Raw genomic sequence first — 25,474 nt, 5'->3', positions numbered from 1 at the left:
ACAGCGAGGATATCTGTTTCTTAGGTAACAAATCAACTCATGATGGACAGATCAAGGAGGATATAAAAGGCGGACTGGCACTGGCAAAAAGGGCATTCGTGTCCAAAAGTAGTAGTATCAAACATAACTTTTAATTTGAGAAGGAACTTTGTGAGAATGTACGTTTGGAGCAGAGCACTGTATGGTAGTGAAACATGGACTGTGGGGAAAACCGGAACAGAGGGGAATCGAAGCGTTTGAGAAGTGGTGCTATACGACGATGTGAAAATTAGATGGATCAAAGGTACGGGATCAAGAAGTTCCCCGGAGAAGGAGGGAACACTCAGAAGATCAAGGAACAATATTGTTATTATTATTCTTCTTCTCTCGTCAGAGACATATATAAAACGCAGTTTATAGAATTATTGACAGATCAATGCGACTTATATAATCTTTGACTAAAATTTGGCAACTTGTAGTGCAATTTTCGTTGCCTGGTGGAGGTCATCTTCTGAGCAGGTGGATCGACACAGTCGACAGTGAGGCATATGTTGAAGAGTCTGTTCTTTCCCGCAGTCACATTGGGTTTTGTTTCCCCATTTTGTCAGGTTAACCCGTGATCTGCCCACTCCTGACTTCATCCTATTCAAGGGCATCCAGACTGGCAAATTCAAATCGTGACCAGGGGCTAAAGATTCTGAAAGTCTTTTCCAACCAGGAAGGTGGGATGTCTCATCAGTCCATAGTTGGAGCTTGGCTTTTTCATCAGCGGTTGCTAGCTTCTCCTTTGTTCTGGGGGAAACTTGACCTTAGTCGATGTGGGAAGGGTTGTTTATGCATGGGATGCGTTTTTCTCTGCACCAGTTTCGTTGTTTCCCTGTTTACTGCTACTTACCTTTGAACAGGAGGTGGCGCAATTTCTGCAGGGTGGTAGAGCCATTCGACTGGAGCTAATTTCAAGCACCCTCTTATAATTCTGCATGGGTCGCTTGTGTTGGGCATACTCTGCGGTGGAGTAGCATAACGCCACTGCAGAAGTTAGGATGGTTTCAGATTCACTGGCCCACTGTGATCCGGCCAGTTTACTCAGTAGGTTGTTTCTAGTGGAGACTTTTTACTTGAAATTCAAAGGTATTCTGGAGTGTTACAGTGTTCCAATTCAACCCCTGACCATTGCGGGTGGTTTCCCTATTTCTCCGATGGAAAGCACACGCAGGGACTGTGTGATAGGTTATGTGTTATTTAAGAGGTCAGGGAAAAACTGAGAGTAACGCGCGGTGGGGAGGGGGGGGGGGGGAGGAGGAAGAGGAGCCTTCCGCGAGGGAGGATTAGGCGCTGTTCGGCACGCTGTTTGTTTCAAGGCTGATAACCGCGACGATCGAAGCTGTTCTCGCCTGTGACACCGCTGCATGCATACAAATGGTTTAATCCGGAAGACCGCCGGATACATCAGGTTATTTGTAGTTGGAAACGCGTCCCCGCAGTTCTACACGTGTTGTGAAGGCTGGACACTCCCTTACATCTTGAAGCATCGAGAGTTGCTTCTGGAATGACCTTGAGCGCTGCAACCAGCCTGTAAGTGGTTACAGAACAGTTTTGTTCTCTTCTCATATCCGATACGCGCACAAACTGCTTTATTCCTGCACCAGAATACCTTTGAATTTCAAGTAAAAAGTCTCCACTAGAAACGATGTTAACGGTAACCTTAAAAAAAATTTCCCTCGTCAATAAACTTATTTGTTTCGAGGTGTATTTCTGCAGTCTTTGAACACTTCGAAGTCCCTGCGCAATAGTATCTTCGCACACCGCTAGAGGCAGGCACGGATACGAGGTTCTGTTCTCGAGGAAGGGGGCGGGGGGTGCGGGGTGGGGTGTGATCACAGTTTGCGACCCACCCCTCCCAAATACAGGTTTGGTTAATAAGATGGTACCTCTCATATCGAACTACATAATTTTAAATTATGTCGTAGACTAGAGATTGAGATACGACTTAGCATGTCAGGGAGAAAGAAGGTAGCTCCTCGGATGAAGGTCTTTTCGGTCACCCTCAATAGCGAGAAGCAAATTTCAATAATGGTTTCATATGGATCCCCCGAGCTGTTTAACTACCCATCGACTGGATGAGAAATTTGTGTGTACAGGGTCTGTAAAGGAAACAGTGTACTTTCAAGAAGTATTCGAATGGGAGGTAAGATCATAAATGTTCAAGGCACAATGATTAGTGTTACGGCGTAAGGTGAGGCGCTTGCACGCCAGTCGGCAACGGTAGAGAAGAGATGGCTGTGAGAAGGAGTCAGTCAGTCGCAAGCTGACTGGAGCTCCCTCCAGGATGACAACGCGACAGCAGCGGCCCATATGTGGAGAGGACGTAAGCACCGCGACCCACTGGTGACGGTCCAGTTGAATAGTAACTTGTATAGCAGCGTCAACGCCTGTCACTTCGCTTGTACTTTTTATGTAGCACAGACTAAGAATTGTCTATACTGAAGAAATTTGCTTATTTGGTATGTCACCCTTTGCTTGCGACACAAACGTGTAATTGCAAAAGTTAAAAAAGCACTCCGTCTTCAGGCCACGAGTGGCCTACCGAGACCATCCGACCGCCGTGTCATCCTCAGAGGAGGATGCGGACAGGAGGGGCGTGGGGTCAGCACACCGCTCTCCCGGTCGTAAGATGGTATTCTTGACCGAAGCCGCTACTATTCGGTCGAGTAGCTCCTCCATTGGCAACACGAGGCTGGGTGCACCCCGAAAAATGGCAACAGCGCTTGGCCGCTGGACGGTCACCCATCCAAGTGCCGGCCACGTCCAACAGCGCTTAACTTCGGTGATCTCACGGGAACCGGTGTAGTCACTGAGGCAAGGCCGTTGCCAGTTGCAAAAGTTAAGTATTGTAAATTTCTTTTTGTCATAAAACTCATTAATACGATTTACTTGAATGTTTGTCTAGCGGACTGAGTATGAAGGCTTCATAGACGCCACAATTAGGAGCCCAGGAACCTCAAATACGACATTAGCATTGGACTCCGAAACAGCGCGGACAAGTGCCGTTAAGAATTCTCCATCACGAACTGGAAATGAAGCCCGGATGGTGCAGGCCCTATCTGATGCTCACAAAACTGCTCGCGCACGAGCTTCAGAAGTACTATTAGAAATTACGCGCGTACAGGGTGTTACAAAAAGGTACCGCCAAACTTTCAGGAAACATTCCTCAAGAAAGAAAATATGTTATGTGGACATGTGTCCGGAAACGCTTACTTTCCATGTTAGAGCTCATTTTATTACTTCTCTTCAAATCACATTAATCATGGAATGGAAACACACAGCAACAGAACGTACCAGCGTGACTTCAAACACTTTCTTACAGGAAATGTTCAAAATGTCCTCCGTTAGCGAGGATACATGTATCCACCCTCCGTCGCATGGAATCCCTGATGCGCTGATGCAGCCCTAGAGAATGGCGTATTGTATCACAGCCGTCCACAATACGAGCACGAAGGGTCTCTACATTTGGTACCGGGGTTGCGTAGACAAGAGCTTTCAAATGCCCCCATAAATGAAAGTCAAGAGGGTTGAGGTCAGGAGAGCGTGGAGGCCATGGAATTGGTCCGCCTCTACCAATCCATCGGTCACCGAATCTGTTGTTGAGAAGCGTACGAACACTTCGACTGAAATGTGCAGGAGCTCCATCGTGCATGAACGCATGTTGATTGTGAAAATTTACAATTTGATCACGTTGGAATGAAGCCTCATCAGTAAAGAGAACATTTGCACTGAAATGAGGATTGACACATTGTTGGATGAACCATTCGCAGAAGTGTACCCGTGGAGGCCAATCAGCTGATGATAGTGCCTGCACACTCTGTACATGGCACGGAAACAACTGGTTCTTCGATAGCAGTCTCCATACAGTGACGTGGTCAACGTTACCTTGTACAGCAGCAACTTCTCTGACGCTGACATTAGGGTTATCGTCAACTGCACGAAGAATTCCCTCGTCCATTGCAGGTGTCCTCGTCGTTCTAGGTCTTCCCCAGTCCCGAGTCATAGGCTGGAATGTTTCGTGCTACCTAAGACGCCGATCAATTGCTTCGGACGTCTTCCTGTCGGGACACCTTCGTTCTGGAAATCTGTCTTGACACAAACGTACCGCGCCACGGCTATTACCCCGTGCTAATCCGTACATCAAATGGGCATCTCCGCGTTTCTAAACATTGCACTGACTGCAAAACCACGTTCGTGATTAACACTAACCTGTTGATGCTACGTACTGATGTGCTTGATGCTAGTACTGTAGAGCAATGAGTCTCATGTCAACACAAGCACCGAAGTCAAAATTACCTTCCTTCAATTGGGCCAACTGGCGGCGAATCGAGGAAGTACAGTACATACTGACGAAACTAAAATGAGCTCTAACATGGAAATTAAGTATTTCCGGACACATGTCCACATAACATCCTTTCTTTATTTGTGTGTGAGGAATGTTTCCTGAAAGTTTGGCCACACCTTTTTGTAACACCCTGTATATCCTATTGTGTTCTTTATCCAGGATGAAGCCACAATTCATGACAGCGGCAAGGAAAATAAGCACAACTGTGTCACCTGGATTACAGAAAATTCCCATGAAATAAGGGAGCACACTCGATCCTCTCCCAGAGTTAACGCATGGAGTGGCATTTCCAAGGTTCGAGTATTTGGTCCATATTTTTTTAATGATCAAACTGTAACGGTTGATTCTTACCTAGTGACGTTGCAGAATTTTGTAGTTGAATCAAGAACAGCTGCCAACCTGAATAACTTAGAAGCAGATGTCCTCTGAGTAGTGAAGCAACTTTTGTCACTTAATAAATGCAAATTTCCGTTCCAGATTGTATACCAGTTAGGTTCCTTTCAGAGTATGCTGATGCAATAGCTCGATACGTAACAATCATTTACGACCGCTCGCTCGACGAAAGATATGTGCCAAAAACTGGAAAGTTGCAAAGGTCACACCAGTGTTCAAGAAAGGCAACAAGAATAATCCACTAAATTACAAGTACATATCATTAATGTCTATACGCAGCAGGATTCCGGAAAATAAGTTGTGTTCGAACGTTATGCATTACCCCTAGCAGTCTATTAACGCAGTTGACAGGTATTTAGAAAAGGTCGTTCTTGTGAAACTGGCTCTTTACTCACCCGAGTGCTATAGACAAGGGATTTCAACTTGATTCCGTATTTCTAGATTTCCAGAAGGCTTTTGACTCTGTACCTCACAAGCGGCGTTTAATCAGATTGCGTGGTTATGGAATATCGTCGCAGTTATGCGACTGGATTCATGATTTCCTGTCACAGAGGTAACAAAACGAAATTTTTACTCTGCAGTGGAGTGTGCACTGCTATGAAACTTCATGGCAGATTGAAAGTGTTCTCAGAGGTTCGCAGGAGAGCTTCTGTGAAACTTGGAACCTAGGAAACGAGGTACTGGCGGCAGTAGAGCTGTGAGGAGGGGCCGTGAGTCGTGCTTGGGTAGTTCAGCAGGCAGAGCACTTGCCCGCAAAAGGCAAAGGTCCCGAGTTCGAATCTCGGTTCGGCACACAGTTTTAATCTGCTAGGAGATTTAAGAGAGGTCGCAGTTAATAGTAATTGACAGAAAGTCATTGAGTAAAATAGAAGTGATTTCTGGCGTTCCCAAAGGTAGTGTTATACGATTTGGGAGACAATCTGAGCAGCCATCTTATGTTGTTTGCAGATGACGATGTCGTTTACCGTCTAGTAAAATCATGAGAAGATCAAAACAAGTTGGGAAATATATTTGTGTGGAGTGAAAATTGACACTTGGCCCTAAATAATAAAAAGTGTGAGGTCATCCACATGAGTGCTACAAGGAATCCCTTAAACTTCGGTTGCACGATAAATCAATCAAAGCTGAAGGCTGAAAATTCAGCTGGATACCTAGAAATTACATTTGCGAACAACTTAAATTGAGAAGAACACTTAGAAGATGCAACAGATCTATTAAAGAGACTGCCTATACCACGCTTGTCCGTACTCTTCTGGAGTAATGATGTGCGGTGTGGGATCCTTACCACGCAGAATTAACGGAGTACAACGAGAAAGTTCAAAGAAGACCAGCACGGTATGTATTATGGAAGAATGGTGGAGAGAGTGTCATGAACATGATGCAGGAGTTGGGATGGACATCATTACAACAAACTCGTTTCTCGTTGCGAAAATATGTTTTTGATACCGACTTACATAGGGAGAAACGATCATCATAATGAAATAAGGGAAGTCGGAGCTCTCACAGAAAGATATAGGTGTTCTTTTTTTCCATGCGCTGCTCGACATCGGAATAATAGAGAATCATTGTGAAGGTCGTTCGATGATCCCTGTGTCAGGCACTTACGTGATTTGTAATCGATGTAGATGTAACATCAGCAAGGTGATGCACCACCATATTATTCCTTAGAGGTTAGATATTATTTGGATGAAACTGGTACGATAGGAGCTATGAAGGAGTGTTAAGGTGCCGGGCTAAAATTAATTCAGACATCCTTTAAAAAAATTCTTAACAAGCAATTCCTAATCAACAGTTATTTCAAAACGAGTTTCGGCAGTTCATTATGCCACTTCAGGCCTCGTATGCACCTCTCAAAAATAATCGATACTGGGATACTGAGGCCATATATTTCTGCATGTCGTGAATTCGTAGCTCAAGTGCTTCCTTCCAAGGTGCGAGCATATGGAACATAATGTTCATTAGGTTGCCCTCCATGGGGTGGGTGCACGCAACGACTGTGGTTATATTGGGTTAGATAGAGCAGCAATCAGTCGTAGAATTAAGTTGCTTTAATATGACATTTATAGTCACAACGCAGGTCAGATTTCGACCTGTGTCAGGTCATTATCAATGCAGTGCGGAATTGTAGCAGTTGTTCGTGCTTAAGTGAATGCTTACACAGTTCAACCATGGTTATAATTTGGTAATATTCACACCTGTCAACACCTGCTTCCTTTTGAACAGGAATTATTATAGTCTTCTTGAAGACTGATGTATTTCCCCTGTTTCATACAGCTTGCTCACCAGGTGGAAGACTTTTGTCATGGCTGGCTCTCCCATGGCTATCAGCAGTTCTGACGGAATGTCGTTTAACGTTCCATGGCTTCCCAAAGCGCAGCAGCAGCTTGTTTTAGTAATACTATCAATTGTATTTTTTGTGCTGCCTCATATTTGTCTCTTCCCTCCTAAACTGGTGATGAAAGAAAGAAACATTAGGTGATGACAGTACATACATTATCAGTTTGAATACGCTTTGTGTATTTAAATGCTGTTGCAAAGTGAAAATTACATTTTCTGATACTTTTTAGAATATTGTTACGTCATAGATGAGGTAAGGTAATTAATTCGAGCCTTGCAGCGGTTTTTCGTGTACTTAACCCTAACAAAATCGCAGCTAACCGATGCAAACATGACACTTTTACCCCATAGATGTCGAAAATAATTTAATTTATTGGTGTGGTACGTCTTAAGCCAAGTTCATATGGTTGAATGGTTTTACAGACACCTGTTGGTAACAGAGAGGTCGACTCGTGGTCACTTTTTAACAGTGGAACCCATCTATTGCTAATATTGGTACCATGACATCAGTGCGAGTCTAGTACAGGTTACGATATTGAATGAAGGCAGTCTCAGTTTCGCTGTTGGTGACAGTAAGCAGCTGGCACGTGAAACATGTTTTTCTTTATATCGCGTTTTTAGGCTTTTTTTTGGAACAGTATTTAAGATAAAACTCCTGTTCGACAATTCTGTATCCCTAATTCGTTGTTTATATGTTTCAAGCAAACGTTGACTTTTAATTGTTAATAGGGAACGATTTGATTTTAACGTCACGTCGATAGCGCGATCGTTAGAGATGGAGCACAAGCTCGGACTGCGAAAAGATGTTCAGATACAGTATTGTCCTGCTTGACATAGTCAAGTCGTTTAATTAGATGGGCATAATGTTGCGAAGCGATATGAAATGGAACGAGCATGTGCCATCTGCGGTAGGGAAGGCGAATACCCAACTTCGGGTTTATTCGGAGAATTTTAGGAAAGAGCGGTTCACCTGTAAAGGAGACCCAATGTAGGACGCTGGTGCGACCTATTCTTGAATACTGCTCGAGAGTGTGGGATCTGTACCAGGTCGAATTGAAGGAAGACATTGAAGAAATTCAGAAGCGGGCTGCTATATTTGTTACCGGTAGGTTCGAACAACACGAAAGTGTTACGGAGATGCTTCGGGAACTCAAATAGCATCCCTGGAGGTGAGACGACGTTCTATTCGAGCAAGTCTATTGAGAAAATTCAGAGAACCAGTATTTGAAGCCAAACGAGTCTACTAACGCCAACATACAGTGCGCGGAAGGACCACGAAGACAAGGTTCGAGAAAGTAGGGCTCATGCGGAGCCATATGCACAGTCGTTTTCCCCCTTACTATTTGCGAGTGCAACAGGAAAGGAAATGACTAGTGGTGGTACAGGGTACCCTCTGCCAAGCATCATACGGTGGTTTGCGGAGTATCGGCATCATTGTCATATAGTCCAGCGACTTGTGTAAATGGTACAAAACGCTAACACCTCTAGGGCAGAAGATGCTACATTTACACCAAGTTAACGCCGGTGGTATTGTCCTATCTACGAAATCTCTGTGAAGTTATCTTTCAACAAGATAACGCAAGACCGCATGTTACCGGTGCTGTTCTGACCTGGATACATATCAGATGCGTTGGTTCTTAATTGCACTTGATATTTGTCGAATACAGAACAATCTACCACGACCGGAAAACTATGGTTTGATGTATTTTTTTGCGTAGGATTCGAATATACAATAACTGGAGGATTCCCATTTTGAAATACAAAATTGACGCCGACCAGCCACGTTGGGATGTGGCCAGTTGCAACACAGAAAGATGTCCGCTTTACTAATATTAACTTTTAACCTAGAATATTTCTTTCGCAAGATGCGTCATTTTCGAGATATTCAGCTGCTTCAAGTTAAAACAAACACCCGTTATATATCACTGTGGTTGATGGGCCGTGTCATCGAAAATTTTCCGCCACTGGTTACTTGGAGAGTAGTTGCAAATAAATTCTGTTCAAATGTGCAAATGTGTGTGAAATCTTATGGGACTTACCTGCTAAGGTCATGAGTCCCTAAGCTTACACACTACTTACCCTAAACTATCCTAAGGACAAGCACACACACCCATACGCGAGGAACGGCTCAACCTCCGCCGGGACAAGCCGCACAGTCCGTGACTGCAGCGCCTAAGACCGCTCGGCTAATCCCGCGCGCAAATACACTACTGGCCATTAAAATTGCTACACCACCAAGACGCGAAATTTAACCGACAGGCTGTGATATACAAATGATTAGCGTTTCAGAGCATTCACATAAGGTTGGCGCCGGTGGCGATACCTACAACGTGCTGACATGAGGAAAGTTTACAACCGATTTCTCATACACAATCAGCAGTTGACCGGCGTTGCCCGGTGAAACGATGTTGTGATGCCTCCTGTAAGGAGGAGAAATGCGTACCATCACGTTTCCGACTTTGAAAAAGGTGGGATTGTAGCTTATCGCGATTGCGGTTTATCGTATCGAGACATTGCTGCTCGCTTTGGTCGAGATCGAATGACTGTTAGCAGAATATGGAATCGGTGGGTTCAGGAGGGTAATACGGAACGCCGTGCTGGATCCCAACGGCCTCGTATCACTAGCAGTCGAGATGACAGGCATCTTAACCGCATGGCTGTAACGGATCGTGCAGCCACGTCTCGATCCCTGACTCAACAGATGGGGACGTTTGCAAGACAACAACCATCTGCACTAGCAGTTCGACGACATTTGCAGCAGCATGGACTATCAGCTCGGAGACCATGGCTGCGGTTACCCTTGACGCTGCATCACAGACAGGAGCGCCTGCGATGGTGTACTGAACGACGAACCTGGGTGCACCAATGGGAAAACATCATTTTTTCGGTTGAATCCAGGTTCGCTTTACAGTATGATGATGGTCGCATCCGTGTTTGGCTACATCGCGGTGAACGAACATTGAAAGCGTGTATTCGTCATCGCCATACTGGCGTATCACCCTGTGTCATCGTATGGAGTGCCATTGGTTACACGTCTCGGTCACCTCATGTTCGCACTGACGGCACTTTGAACAGTGGAAGCTACATTTCAGATGTGTTACGACCCGTGGCTCTACCCTTAATTCGATCCCTGCGAAACCCTAAATTTCAGCATGATAATGCACGACCGAATGTTGCAGGTCCTGTACGGGGCTTTCTGGATACAGAAAATGTTCGACTGCTGCCCTGGCCAGCACATTCTCCAAATCTCTCACCAATTGAAAACGTCTGGTCAATGGTTTCCGAGCAAGTGGCTCGTCACAATACGCCAGCCACTACTCTTGATGAACTGTGGTATCGTGTTGAAGCTGCATGGGCAGCTGTACCTGTACACGCCATCCAAGCTCTGTTTGACTCAATGCCCAGGCGTATCAAGGCCGTTATTACGGCCAGAGGTGGTTGTTCTTGGTACTGATTTCTCAGGATCTATGCACCCAAAGTGGGTGAAAATGTAATCACATGTCAGTTCTAGTGTAATAATTTTGTCTAATGAATACCCGTTTATCACCGGCATTTCTCCTTGGTGTAGCAATTTTAATGGCCAGTAGTGTAAATTTTGTAATATTAATAGAGTCCGTAAATGATTCAACACTGATATGTGATGCTTTAAAAATCCATTTTATTTCTTATGTTTCATGTTCTTCAGGACGGGCTTGACGGAGGCGGAGGGATCAATCTTCGTATCCAGACGAGAAAAAAAAAGCCATTGCCGGATCCCATCGGCACTGAATCGCGAGTCGTCTGCCATCGAAGACATTCTGGAGCAACTCGCCAGACGCTGCGCTAACAACGAAGACAGAAGAATAAAATGTGCTAAGAACTGCAAGAGTATGTATGAAAGCCGCTCAGTTTATGTTCGTGTTGACCTACGCTTAGATGAAAAATGTTGAGGAATTAGATTAATGTTTTAGATGTGGCAATCTCGTGACCGTATAAAAGAGTATATCATAGATATTTAAAATGTGTGAAAATTTTCCTGAATGATCATGATTACTCAGTGATTTAGGATGTACTGAAGTTACCAACTCCGAAATGAAGTTCGAAACGTAACGCGAAAGAACGTAGTCTCGATAACAGCTCCTCTGAAATTGGGGAAAGCACGCTAAGGAATTGTGTATGATCTTATTTCTCAGATTCTGACCAAAAATATTTGGAGGTAATTTTCCAAAACACCAATACGTTTTTCTGTTGCTTTTGAAGTAAGTGAACTTTCCTTAATCAAGGGGAAAAGTATTCAAGTGACAGTTGAAATCTGGCCCCGCAGGACAGAGCGAATCTGGTTGTGGAAAGGGGCCAAGGTCAATTACTGTTAGTTATACAAGAACACACAGAACTTTTATTCCTCAAACCAATGCACAGATTTCTCTTCAAAATAACAAAGATCAATTCACGGCTGAGGGCCCAAGCAACTTCTCCAGAATAAGTTTAAATGGTTGCTTTTAAAACACCAGGATTTTGAGTAACGGCTGAAGGGCTTAAGTGAAATTAGAATATCTTCTCGGGTAAAGGCCGAAATAATATTTCAGGTCAGCTAAGGAAATTCTTTAAAAACCAAGCATTTACAAATCCCGGCTGTAGGTCATATTAAGGAAAATTCAAGTTAATTCTTCTGCTGGAAACCCAATTAAACAAATTTTCTTTACATACTAAAAGAGAGACTTTAAAGATAAGCCTTTACAGCTTACAACAGAAAAACATCTTAAGAAACCTTGAAGTATCTTGTCGGCTGAAGGCCCAAGCAATTACTTAAGAATAATTAAAGGCAACCTTAAGATATACATTTACAGAACACGGCTGAAGGCCGTTTCAAGAATTCAAAATAATTAAAGAGAAACCTTATACACAAGGATTTACATATTAAAGCCACAGATTCTGAAACAAACGCGGCTGAAGGCCTAAATACGAGCAAGAAGAATTTTAAATGAAACACGGCTGAAGGCCTAATCTTAAAGCCGTTATGAAGTTCGGCTGAAGGCCATATACTAAACATAAAACAGAAAATATTAATACATGGCTGAAGGCCTGGCACAGTACCTGCGACCAAATAAAATGACGATCACAAACATCAAACAGTGGTGCTTAGAAGTGTTCCAAGGGTCGGCCTGGGGAGGAAACTCTAAGCACAGTTCAGGTGAGACAGACAGCCAAGCGTAACACTAAACAGTTGGTTGCAGCACGCTCTACGGATGGCTGATGAACCAACCAGCCGCCTAATAAAATCACTTCCACCCGACGAACAGCACGACAACCAAAAGCACCAGCGAAGATGAGGATCGCAGCAGGATTATGTCTCAGTAATTGCCATATAAACACAGTCAAGGCAACAAAAAACACTCAAAGAGAAAAGGAGAACAACACCAAGCTGTCGAACTATATGCCGTGCCGGACAGCATCAACAGAATGAGGAAAACACACCGCCACCAAACAACGCTAAAGACTAGGGTAGGTAACCGGAACGTTAAAGGCCACAAGGCAAAAGATACCGCTGGTGCACTTCACTAATAAATTATAATCATTTCAAAGGTTAAACACCATCCAACACACCATCACGTTGCTGCTTGCGGGGACAGCCCAGGGTGCAACAACCAGCGACCAATCAAGAGATGTAACAACGGTTGAGCTTTGATGACGGGTTCACTGATTACTCATCTCCAGTATGCAAGTGCGGTGGGCGACCAACTTAGCAGTTCTCACAGCTAGTGCCACACAACTCCGATCACACACGCACGCCGCCGGCAGTCCCGGCCTGATTATACGACGCAGATACTTCCTCGCTGCTACGCCGCAACCGACCAACTGCCACACGTACCATGACACGGAAATACACCAAGGACCATTAAAATTGCTACACCAAAAAGAAATGCAGATGATAAACGGGTATTCATTGGACAAATATATTATACTAGAACTGATATGTGATTACATTTTCACGCAATTTGGGTGCATAGAGCCTGAGAAATCAGTACCCAGAACAACCACCTCTGGCCGTAATAACGGCCTTGATACGCCTGGGCACTGAGTCAAACAGAGCTTGGATGGCGTGTACAGGCACAGCTGCCCATGCAGCTTAAACACGATACCACAGTTCATCAAGACTAGTGACTGGCGTATTGTGACGAGCCAGTTGCTCGGCCACCTTTGACCACACATTATCAATTGGTGAGAGATCTGGAGAATGTGCTGACTAGGGCAGCAGTCGAACATTTTCTGTATCCAGAAAGGCCCGTACAGGACCTGCAACATGCGGTCGTGCATTATCCCGCTGAAATGTAGGGTTTCGCAGGGATCAAATGAAGGGTAGAGCAAGGGGTCGTAATACATCTGAAATGTAACATCCACTGTTCAAAGTGCCGTCAATGCGAAAAAGAGGTGACCGAGACGTGTAACCAATGGCACCCCATACCATCGCGCCGGGTGATACGCCAGTATGGCGATGACGAATACACGCTTCCAATGTGCGTTCACCGCGATATCGCCAAACACGGATGCGACCATCATGATGCTGTAAACAGAACCTGCATTCATCCTAAAAAATGACGTTTTCCCATTCTTGCACCCAGGTTCGTCGTTGAGTATACCATTGCAGGTGCTCCTGTCTGTGATGCAACTTCAAAGGTAACCGCAGCCATGGTCTCCGAGCTGATGATTCATGCTGCTGCAAACGTCGTCGAACTGTTCGTGCAGATGGTTGTTGTCTTGCAGACGTCCCCATCTGTTGACTCAGGGATCGAGACGTGGCTGCACGAGTCGTTACAGCCACGCAGATAAGATGCCTGTCATCTCGACTGCTAGTGATACGAGGCCGTTGGGCTCCAGCACTGCGCTCCGTATTACCCTCCTGAACCCACCGATTCCATGTTCACCAGCAAACGCCGGTCAACTGCTGTTTGTGTATGAGAAATTGGTCGGAAACTTTCGTCATGTCAGCACGTTGTAGGTGTCGCCACCGCCGCCAACCTTGTGTGAATGCTCTGAAAAGCTAATCATTTTCGTATCACAGCATCTTTTTCCTGTCGGTTAAATTTCGCGTCTGTAGCACGCCATCTTCGTGGTGTAGCAATTTTAGTGGCCAGTACTGTATAACTGCCACACCAAAGAAGCTACAGCAGTACTAGTATCGATAAACGCTGCTGCTGCCACTGAGGGAGGCAAGTGAGCAACTCGGTCAGATAGTTACTGAGGGAGGAATAAGGCGCCGCTCGATGGTGACAAAATGCCGAAAAGGAAAAACGGTATTAACGCAAGCCGACCACGGCTCAACAGTCACGAATTAAAAGAACGGATTGCCTCTGTGTGAAGAGCTGAGATGAAAACAACAGGTCTATTAGTACTGTACGTCACGATAAATGTGTTGTTAATAGTGAATACTGTGGTACATGCCGAAGAACGCTAACAATATCCGAACTTAAAATTAAAAACATTTCATGTGATTAACTTCACAGGGTAACAGTGTGTATTTATTTCGTGGATGATCTGTGCTTAACTTAAAACTGCTAGTTGAAGATTCAGAGACTGCATATTGCGTCAGGCCTGCACGAATTGAAAGTCTGTGGATTACTATAACAACGAATCAGACAACCATAATAAAGCAATTCTTTTTTTTTTCTTGTGCCTTTTTTCCCGTGGATACGCAGGGTCAGCATGGTTAATCGCATGTGGCAATGTTAGTGTAAGGGGTGGCTGGATGCTCTTCCTGCCGCCAGCTCGTACCCCCTGGGACAGAATTAGTGTACCCCAACTGCCTGCGACTAGTGTAATCCATGGAATAGTGCGAAAATGTTCAGAAGTCTGAGAGCCGTGTAACTGAGGCAGGACGTGGGGACCAGCCCAGTATTCACGTAAAGGGATGTGGAAAACCGCCTAAAAGCCACGTCCAGGCTGGCCGGCACACCGGCCGTCGTCGTTAACCCGCCGGGCGGATTCGTCTGGGGCCGGCGCGCCTACCCGCGCGTTAGCGCTCTCGGCTAACCTGGCGGGTCATAATAAAGCAAACAAAATCATGAATTTATTGACTTCTAATAATAAAAAGGCAGATTATGCCCTCAACGGTCGAACACGGGACTAGAATGTGCGAAATTAATCAAAAATAACTTCGGAACAATTCAATGGTAAGCGTCAGGGTCGTAAGATTACATTCCTATGCGGCGTTCGAAGACTAACGGGCCACTATAGTAGTTCTTCCTTTTTCGTGCACGCCGAATTATGTCACTGTTTCTTGGAAGACAGGACTATGCAGTATTCTCTGCAGTGGAGTGCCTCACTAAACATCCATCGCCCCTGAAATGTGGTGATTTGCGAAAGTCGTACGGTAAATGCCGTGTGGTTAGGGCCTCCCGTCGGGTAGACCCGTTTGGCTTGTGCAAGTCTTTAGAGTTGACGCCACTTCGGCGACTTGCGTGTCGATGGGGATGAAATGATGATGATAAGGACAACACTACACCCAGTCCCTGCCCGGAGAAAATCTCCGACCCAGTCGGGAATCGAACCCGGGCCCCTAGGTATGACATTCCGTCGCGCTGACCACTCAGCTACCAGGGGCGGACAGTCGTACGGTATCATCATAACTACATCACACATTTGGATGAGTACCCTGTTCCAGATGATGTAAGCTGTCAAACTGCCCCGCTACAACCACCGAAATACGTGTGAAACCTCCAAGATACGAGGAGGGGCAGCACCGGACGTAAATTTTTAATCTGTCTTTTGCAGATCGATTTCAGCTACTATGTAGCTATCTTCAGTGCAATTATAGCCAAGTTATGATTAATGCACTAAAGATAGCTACATAGTAGCTGAAATCGATTTGCAATAAACAGATTACAAATTTACGACTGATGTTGCCCTTCCTCCTGTCTTGGACCTCATTCATACGGACGTGGAGGACGCAATTTCTGATGGAAACAAGCCTAAATTTGTGGTAGGTTGTATTTGAACTATAGCTCAGTCATTATATAAGTAGCGACCTTATGAATATTCATCGCAAGACGATTGTAATACCAGAAACAACAGTTGCGTATAGGAGACAATTTAGAGTTACGCAATAAAAATTTCAGTTATTGGGGCGGGGAGGGGGGGAGGGGAGGGGTGAAGTGCTTTTTGTCATTGTCAAATGTCTTCAGATTGTTTTATTGTTGCAAAACTAGACCAATAAAATTAGCATAATCGTGAATCCATAAACAGTATAAGCGACATCAAACATTCCAATCTCTTTATGTTCCAGTTTGGCCTGTAACTAATAAGTTATTACTTGGAACGTCTCTTGACTCCTTAATGATGACTTGATCAACGCTGTTTTTACTTAGGTCGTTTCAGACAGAAGGGTGATGTATGCTGCCGCTGCCTACCATGTAATTTCTTTGGAGACGTTAGGATGGCAACGTGTTAGCCCTGTCCTTCCTTTCAGGAGTGCTAGTTCTGCAAGGTTGGCAGGCGAGCTTCTGTGAAGATTGGAAGATAGGAGACGGGGTACTGGCAGAAGTGCAGTTGTGAGGACGGGTTGTGAGTCGTGATTGGGTAACACAATTAGGCGCCGGCACGGTAGCAAAGCGTGTGCGGTCAACGGGTTAGTCGCCCTGTGTAGTAAAAAAAAAACTGAGTTAATAGACACTACACGCGATGTTTTCGTTTTGGTGTTGGTAAACATGTCGCAAAAAGTATCTGTAGTAATTGTTGTTAGCTGTCAAAAAAGTTAATGTCTTCACAACTACATCTACATGATTACTCTCCAATTCCCAATTAAGTGCCTGGCGGAGGGTTCATCTAAACACCTTCAAGATATTTCTCCACCTTTCCATTAAAGAACAGCGCGCGGGAAAAACGAACACTTAAATCTTTACTTGCCAGCTCTGATTTCTTTTATTTTCCTTCTCCCTACATAAGTGGGCGCCAACAGAATATTTTCGTAATCGGAAGACGAAGTTGGTGATTGGAATTTTAGGAGAAGAACCTGCCGCATCGAAAAACGCTTTTGTTTTAATGACTGCCACCCCAATTACCGTATTATGTTCGTGGCGCTCTCTCCCTTATTTCGCGGTAGTACAATTGGAGCTGCCCTTCTTTGAACTTTTTCGATGTCGTCCCTCAGCCCTATCTGATGCGGATCCTACAAAGCACAGCAATACTCCAGAAGAGAGCGGACAAGCGTAGTGTAAGCAGTGTCTGTGGTAGACCTGTTGCATTTCCTCTGTTCTGTCAAGAAGTCGCAGTCTTTGGTTTTCTTTCCCCACATCATTATCTACGCGATTGCTCCAATTTAAGCTATTCGTAACTGTAATCCCTAAGTACTTAGCTGCGTTTTCAGCCTTTAGATTTGTGTGTATTAACCTGTAGCCAAAATGTAGCAGATTTTCGTGATGCAGAGTGGATTGCCACTTTTCTCACGGCACGAATATATTGACTAAACCGTTTTGCAATTTGTTTTATTTTCTAATGATTTTATGAGGCGGTTAATGACAGCGCCATCTGCAAACAATGTTTTGGTAGTATTGGTTGTTGCTTACTTTGTATGAAGGTTGAAACATCCCCTTTGAAAAATTAATGAATTACTGTGCTGATAAACCTCTACATTATTTGATTTTCAAACAGCTGAGCAAAACTGAACGTACTCAGACATTATTCTCTTTACTTCTTCTGATCAACACTAAACTGACACACAATATTTTTAGCGCAACGCAATCCGTACTAGAGAATGGCCCTGACTAACAATAACCTATACCTTTCACGAATCACTTACCTCACAAAAATCTTCGTCACTCGAACTACTGCAATACAGCGAGCGCCAATACTGCCAGCTGAATAAAAGATTCAAGCTACTTTAGGCACTAACTGCTGATAGGCATAGTCAGCAAATGGAAGATTTTAATGGAGAACAAACAATGTATTTACCTTAAAAGTCATAAAAGTCATAAAATATATATATCAATCCATGACCCTATCACTACACCAGAACACAGTGTGACAATCAGACAATCACACTGTCTTCTGGTGTAGTTGTAAGTGTTTTACTACGTTATTTTTGGAAAATACTTGTTATAGCTACGTATGCGTCACAACACCTCAGCATGATGCGGAGAATGGAAGTGCTTGCCACACGAAAACGTGATAAGCTACCAGTTCATGACATCCAGTCTTACAAATTTACTCTTTCTGGCGGACACACGTCCACATCGTCCGCTCTCAAAGTTCTGCCATCTCTCTCCCCACATCCACCACTGCTGGCGGCTCACCTCCAGCTGCGCAACGCTACGCGCTGTTCACATCCAAGAACTGCCCAACATTACAATAGCGAATATTACAACAATGCTAACCAGCCACAGACGCCGGCCGCGGTGGTCTCGCGGTTCTAGGCGCGCAGTCCGGAACCGCGCGACTGCTACGGTCGCAGGTTCGAATCCTGCCTCGGGCATGGATGTGTGTGATGTCCTTAGGTTAGTTAGGTTTAAGTAGTTCTAAGTTCTAGGGGACTGATGACCACTGCTGTTAAGTCCCATAGTGCTCAGAGCCATTTGAACCAACCACAGACTGCACACAGCACAGCCAGTGATTTTCATACGGAGCGCTACGTGGCGTTACCAACATAAAAACCTAAACAGCCTACTTACAAGGTGTATAAGCGTATTTCTATTAATTTTTGGTATAACACCATAATAAAGAGCAACGAAGTCTTAGAAATGTTGAATATTTCTTTTGGTGAATCTCCTACTAGTAAAACGATGGGTTACGAATGGTATAAGCGTTTGGAAGAAGGGCGCGAAGACGTTGTAGATGAAGAGAGTCCTGGACATCCGAGGACAACAGGGTATGGTGGAACAAGTGAATGCTAGGATTATGAACGATCGTCGTTTCACAATCTGAGAAGATGAAGATGATGTTGGCATATAAAATTGTAAGATTACACGCAGTGCACCATGACATTTTGCCACGAGGTCAAACGATCTGTAGTGAGTACTGTTTACAAGTTGGACGCCGTATGCGTGAAGCAGTACGAAAAAGACTCCCGGACTTGCTGCGAAACAATTCCTGGCTTTTTCACGACGACAATGCACCTGTTCGAACTTTGTGACTCGTTAGTCAATTTTATAATCAAAAATAATACGTGATAATGCTTCAGCCCCCATATTTGCCAGACATGGCCCCGTGTGACTTTTTTGTTTCCAAAACTAAAGAAAAGTTTAAAAGGTTAAAATAAGAAAAGTATTTATTACACAACACTTAATAAGCCCTCTAGTGAGCCATCCAGGCTGCCTGTTTGTGCTAGTACCCTGTTTTGAACGTTCTAACGGAAAGCAACTTTCAAAGAGCACGAGAAAAGTCTTGAGGAAAGCATTATATTTATCGTCTACTGTATCAGCACTATAAACATCTTGCCACTCTTGTTCCTTTATAAGGTTTACAGAAGTCTCTACAGCAACTGGATCAGCTTTCCTAAAAAGTTGGTAACTATATTTAACATGTGTTGCAGCACAAAAATCTTTTAGACTTAAAATTTGTGCATCATGATCTGAAAGGCCATTCACCTTTTTGCTAACAGAATGCCCTTCTAGCAATGAGAAATGAACAAAAATATTGTCTATGGTTGTTCTACTGTTCCCTTGCACTCTCGTTGGAAAGAATACGGTTTGCCTAAGATTATATGAATTAAGGAGGTCTACCAGCATCCTTTTCCTTGCACAATCACTTATACAATTAATATTGAAGTCACCACATATAACTAACTTTTTGTATTTCCTATAAAATGAACCAAGAACCTCCTCTAGCTTTAGCAAAAATGTTGTGAAATCTGAGTCTGGAGATCTATAAATAACAACAGTAAGAAGTTTAGCTCCACTAAATTTAACCACACCTGCACAACATTCAAACACCTTTTCAGTGCAGTACTTTGAAACATCAATTGACTCAAATGGGATACCGTTTTTCACATACATGGCTACTCCCCCACACCGCAAAGAGCTCCTAGAAAAGCTTCCAGCCAACCTGTATCCTGGTAAAGGAAGCCTCTAAATTATCTCCTTACTTAAGAAGTGTGCAGATATACCAATAATTTCAGAGTCAACATCTATAAGCAGTTCACTAACTTTATCTCTAATACCTTGTATATTTTGATGAAATATACTAATTCCCTCATTAATCGGATACCTAAGCTTTGTCGAAAGTGGTTTCTTTGTTAGAGAGACTTCCCTTAAGCAGAGATACCTATCAGCTGACTTCAATCTAAAAAAGGTACAGCTCTAACACCCACAACTACCGTCAAAAGAATCTAAACGTACACACCACCGGCGGCTATGTAAATGACTCCAATCCTGTGTGACAGGTGGAACTGCCACGTAAGTGCATTACCGTGGATCGTGCTTAGAAGAAGAGGTCCCCTGCGGTGCGATCGACTTTTAGAAGCTATCTGTACGGTGCTCTAGGTCAAGATCCTAGTTATCACACACTGCGGCCATTCACCCTGGTGGGCACTCGTTCGCGAGTAACTGACGAAAGAAAAATTCGAAATTTTGTGCGACACTCAATAGCATTAAAAAAGTTACATTTCGTAGTGTGGATGCGTGGTATAAAGGATAGGAGAACAGCTCCGCATACAGGTGGTTATGGGCTCGAATAGTGTCAGGTGCAGTACGTTTTTTTATTTTTAAATCCTTATCGAAATTACTCTGATCATCATTTATATTCAATTAGTTGATTGAATAATCATAACATCAATTGCTCCGTTTGCTGTCATTTCTCTTAATGCCATTCTTTCTCCACTTGAAACCTTTGTTCATGTGTGTTTAATTTTGTGTATTACTTTCGATGTAATATCTTTTGTTTTATTACCCTCTTATTTCTTCCACATTATTGCATTCATAATATCTATTTCTCATTTTGCTTGAATTTCGTTTTACTTATAAACACATCTTTCATTATTTAGATTTTCATGTGCGCTATTTTGTGTGCGCTGTTAGGTGTTTAGGTTATGTTTTAAATGTTTGTATGACGATTACCGTGGAAAAAAGAAAGAAACTCCACCTCTGATAACAAAAATACATTTTTCACACCATTGCACAAATATAAACAGATAAATTTCCTTTACTTCACGTCTATGATCACAAACTTTATTGTCATCAGACTACCGGTTTCGGTCTATAATGACCATCTTCAGATCTGTTTTATAAGAACATGTCCTAATATACTGGATCCATAGTGGCATCGCCAAATGTTAAACACAAACTCAGCGCCAGTATCGTCAAATATATATAAATAACAGCATATGCAAGAGTCATCTCGTCAGCAGCACTACTGTACTATTTCGTCTTTTGTGTTTTAACTGAAAGATCGGAATTTTCAAATAATTGAATGTTATAAAAGATAAATGTAATTCAATTCATATTCACAAAAATTCCGATTGGAAAAAGAATTATGTAAAGAGAAAACGTATGTAGTCGTATCACGGGTCCTATATCACTCCAACTGCACACACCCCAAACCTTTACAGAACCTCCGCCAGCTTGAATTGTCCTCTGCTGACATGAGGACCCATTGATTCGTGAGCTTGTCTCCATACCCGTACACATCCATCTCCTGGATACAATATGAACCGAGACTCGTCCGACCAGGCAACACGTTTCCCGTCATCAACGGTCCAATGTCGGTGTTGATGGGCTCAGTAGAGGCGTAAAGCTTTGTGTCGTGCAGTCACCAAGGGTAAATGAGTGGGCTTTCGTTTAATGGCTCGCACGCTGACAGTTGTTGAAGGGTCAGCACAGAAATCTGCAGCAATTTGCGGAAGATGTTCACTTCTTGTCACGTTGAACGATTTTCTTCAGTCGTCGTTGGTCCCGTTGTTGCAGGATCTTTTTCCGGCCGCCGCGTGTCGGAGATCTGAAGTTTTACCGGATTCCTGATATTCACGGTAAACTCGTGAAATGGTCGTGGGAGAAAATCCCCTCTTCATCACAACCTCGGAGATGCTGTGCCCCATCGCTCGTGCGCCGACTGCAACACCACGTTTCAAACTCACTTAAATCTTGACAATCTGCCATTGTAGCAGCAGTAACCGATCTAACAACTGCGCCAGGCACTTGTTGTCTTCCATAGGCTTTGCCGACCGCAGAGCCGTATTCTGTTTACATATCCCTATATTTAAATATGCATGCCTATACCAGTCTTTTTTGCGCTTCAGTGTATACAGGGTGTTACAAAAAGGTACGGCCAAACTTTCAGGAAACATTCCTAACGCACAAAGAAAGAAAATATGTTATGTGGACATGTGTTCGGAAACGCTTACTTTCCATGTTAGAACTCATTTTATTACTTCTCTTCAAATCACATTAATCATGGAATGGAAACACACAGTAACAGAATGTACCAGCGTGACTTCAAACACTTTGTTACAGGAAATGTTAAAAAAGTCCTCCGTTAGCGAGGATACATGCATCCACCCTCCGTCGCATGGAATCCCTGATGCGCTGATGCAGCCCTGGAGAATGGCGTATTGTATCACAGCCGTCCACAATACGAGCACGAAGAGTCTCTACATTTGGTACCAGGGTTGCGTAGACAAGAGCTTTCAAATGCCCCCATAAATGAAAGTCATGAGGGTTGAGGTCAGGAGAGCGTGGAGGCCATGGGCTTGGTCCGCCTCTACCAATCCATCGGTCACCGAATCTGTTGTTGAGAAGCGTACGAACACTTCGACTGAAATGTGCAGGAGCTCCATCGTGATCGAACCACATGTTGTGTCGTACTTGTAAAGGCACATGTTCTAGCAGCACAGGTAGAGTATCCCGTATGAAATCATGATAACGTGCTCCATTGAGCGTAGGTGGAAGAACATGGGGCCCAATCAAGACATCAGCAACAACGCCTACCCAAACGTTCACATAAAATCTGTGTTGATGACGTGATTGCACAATTGCGGGCGGATTCTCGTCAGCCCACACATGCTGACTGTGAAAATTTACAATTTGATCACGTTGGAATGAAGCGTCATCCGTAAAGAGAACATTTGCACTGAAATGAGGATTGACACATTGTTGGATGAACCATTCGCAGAAGTGTACCCGTGGAGGCCAATCAGCTGCTGATAGTGCCTGCACACACTGTACATGGTACGGAAACAACTGGTTCTCCCGTAGCACTCTCCATACAGTGACGTGGTAGCTGCCGATGTCGTGGTGTCAACACTGGCACATGGACGGGTCGTCGACTGTGGAGGTCCATTGTTAGGAGTGTACGGTGCACTGTGGATTTAGATACTCTTGTAATCTGCCCAGCATTAAAGTCTGATGTTAGTTACCCCCCAGTTCACCGCCTGTCGTGTTTTACCTTTGTGCCCAGCCTACGAGTCAGACAACTCTAACGAGACGTGGCCGTCCAACCCGACGAGGTCTGGACGTGGTTTCACCTCGGTTTCGCCGTGTGCTGAAGACACTCGCCACAGCACTCCTGGAACACCTGGCAAGTCGTGCAGTTTCCGTAATGCTCGTGCCGAGCTTCCAGGCCGTCAGAGTCTGCCCTCGGTCAAACTCCGCAAGACCGCGCGCCTTCCCCGTTGTACACAACGACAGCACGCTCGCTGAAATTACACTACTGGCCATTAAAATTGCTACACCAAGAAGAAATGCAGATGATAAACGGGTATTCATCGGACAAATATATTATACTAGAACTGACATGTGATTACGTTTTCACGCAATTTGGGTGCATAGATCCTGAGAAATCAGTAACCAGAACAACCACCTCTGGTCGTAATAACGGCCTGGATACGCCTGGGCATTGAGTCAAACAGGACGGATGGCGTGCACAGGTACAGCTGCCCATGCAGCTTCAATACGATACCACAGTTCATCCAGAGTAGTGACTGGCGCATTGTGACGAGTCAGTCGCTCGGCCACCATTGACCAGACGTGAGAGAATGTGCTGGCCAGGGCAGTTGTCGAACATTTTCTGTATCCAGAAAGGCCCGTATAGGACCTGCAACATGCGGTCGTGCATTATCCTACTGAAATATAGTGTTTTGCAGGAATCGAATGAAGGGTAGAGCCACGGATCATAACACATCTGAAATGTAATGTCCACTGTTCAAAGTGCCGTCAGTGCGAACAAGAGGTGACCGAGACGTGTAACCAGTGGCACCCAATACCTTCACGCCGGGTGATACGCCAGTATGGCGATGACGAATACACGCTTCCAATGTGCGTTCGCCGAGATGTCGCCAAACACGGATGCGACCATCATGATGCTGTAAACAGAACCTGGATTCATCCGAAGAAATGACGTTTTGCCATTCGTGCACCCGGGTTGGTCGTTGAGCACATCATCGCAGGCGCTCCTGTCTGTGATGCAGCGTCAAAGGTAACTGCAGCCATGGTCTCCGAGCTGACAGTCCATGCTGCTGCAAACGTCGGCCGACCGCGGTGACCGAGCGGTTCTAGGCGCTTCAGACCGGAACAGCGCTGCTCCTACGGTCGCAGATTCGAATCCTGCCTCGGGCATGTCGTCTCCTACTATCCTACCCATTCTTTGACTAATTTTTCCCCCATATTTTCCTTTCTTCATCGTCTCTGCGGAGAACCTCACTCTTCATTTTACCAGTACACTTAGTATCCAGCACATTACTGTAAACCAAGACTCTAGCGCTTCCCTCGTGATGACTGGGTGTTGTGTGATGTCCTTAGGTTAGTTAGGTTTAAATAGTTCTATGTCTAGGGGACAGTGCTTAGAGCCATCTGCAAACGTCGTCGAACTGTTCGTGCAGATGGTTATTGTCTTACAAACGTCCCCAACTGTTGACTCAGGGATCGAGACGTGGCTGCACGATCCGTTACAGCAATGCGGATAAGATGCCTGTCATCTCGACTGCTAGTGGTACGAGGCCGTTGGGATCCAGCACGGCGTTCCGTATTACCCTCCTGAACCCACCGATTCCATATTCTGCTAACAGTCATTGGATCTCGACCAACGGGAGCAGCCATGTCGCGATACGATAACCGCAATCGAGATAGACTACAATCCGACCTTTACCAAAGTCGGAAACGTGATGGCACGCATTTCTCCTCCTTACACGAGGCATCACAACAGCGTTTCACCAGGCAACGCCTTTCAACTGCTGTTTGTGTATGAGAAATCGGTTGGAAGCTTTCCTGATGTCAGCACGTTGTAGGTGTCGCTACCGGCACCAACCTTGTGTGAATGCTCTGAAAAGATAATCATTTGCATATCACAGCATCTTCTTCCTGTCGGTTAAATTTGTCGTCTGTAGCATGTCATCTTCGTGGTATAGCGATTTTAATGGCCAGTAGTGTACATGTACCGTGCTTGTGTTTGACAAGCAGACGGGTTTTTATCGATAGTTGG

At 44.5% G+C, this 25,474-nt stretch overlaps 1 protein-coding gene and 1 pseudogene across 1 annotated transcript in view; both read right to left on the bottom strand.

The window, feature by feature from the left end:
• Positions 1-25,474, bottom strand: part of LOC124718873 (sclerostin domain-containing protein 1-like) — a 464,695-nt gene that overhangs the window by 419,210 nt on the left and 20,011 nt on the right. The gene's annotated exons all lie outside the window — the stretch shown is intronic.
• LOC124719224 lies at positions 2,736-2,852 on the bottom strand (annotated as a pseudogene).

Source organism: Schistocerca piceifrons, chromosome 10 (genome assembly GCF_021461385.2).
Source record: "Schistocerca piceifrons isolate TAMUIC-IGC-003096 chromosome 10, iqSchPice1.1, whole genome shotgun sequence".
Classification (NCBI taxonomy): domain Eukaryota; kingdom Metazoa; phylum Arthropoda; class Insecta; order Orthoptera; family Acrididae; genus Schistocerca; species Schistocerca piceifrons.
This window is presented reverse-complemented; position numbering and strand designations above follow the sequence as displayed.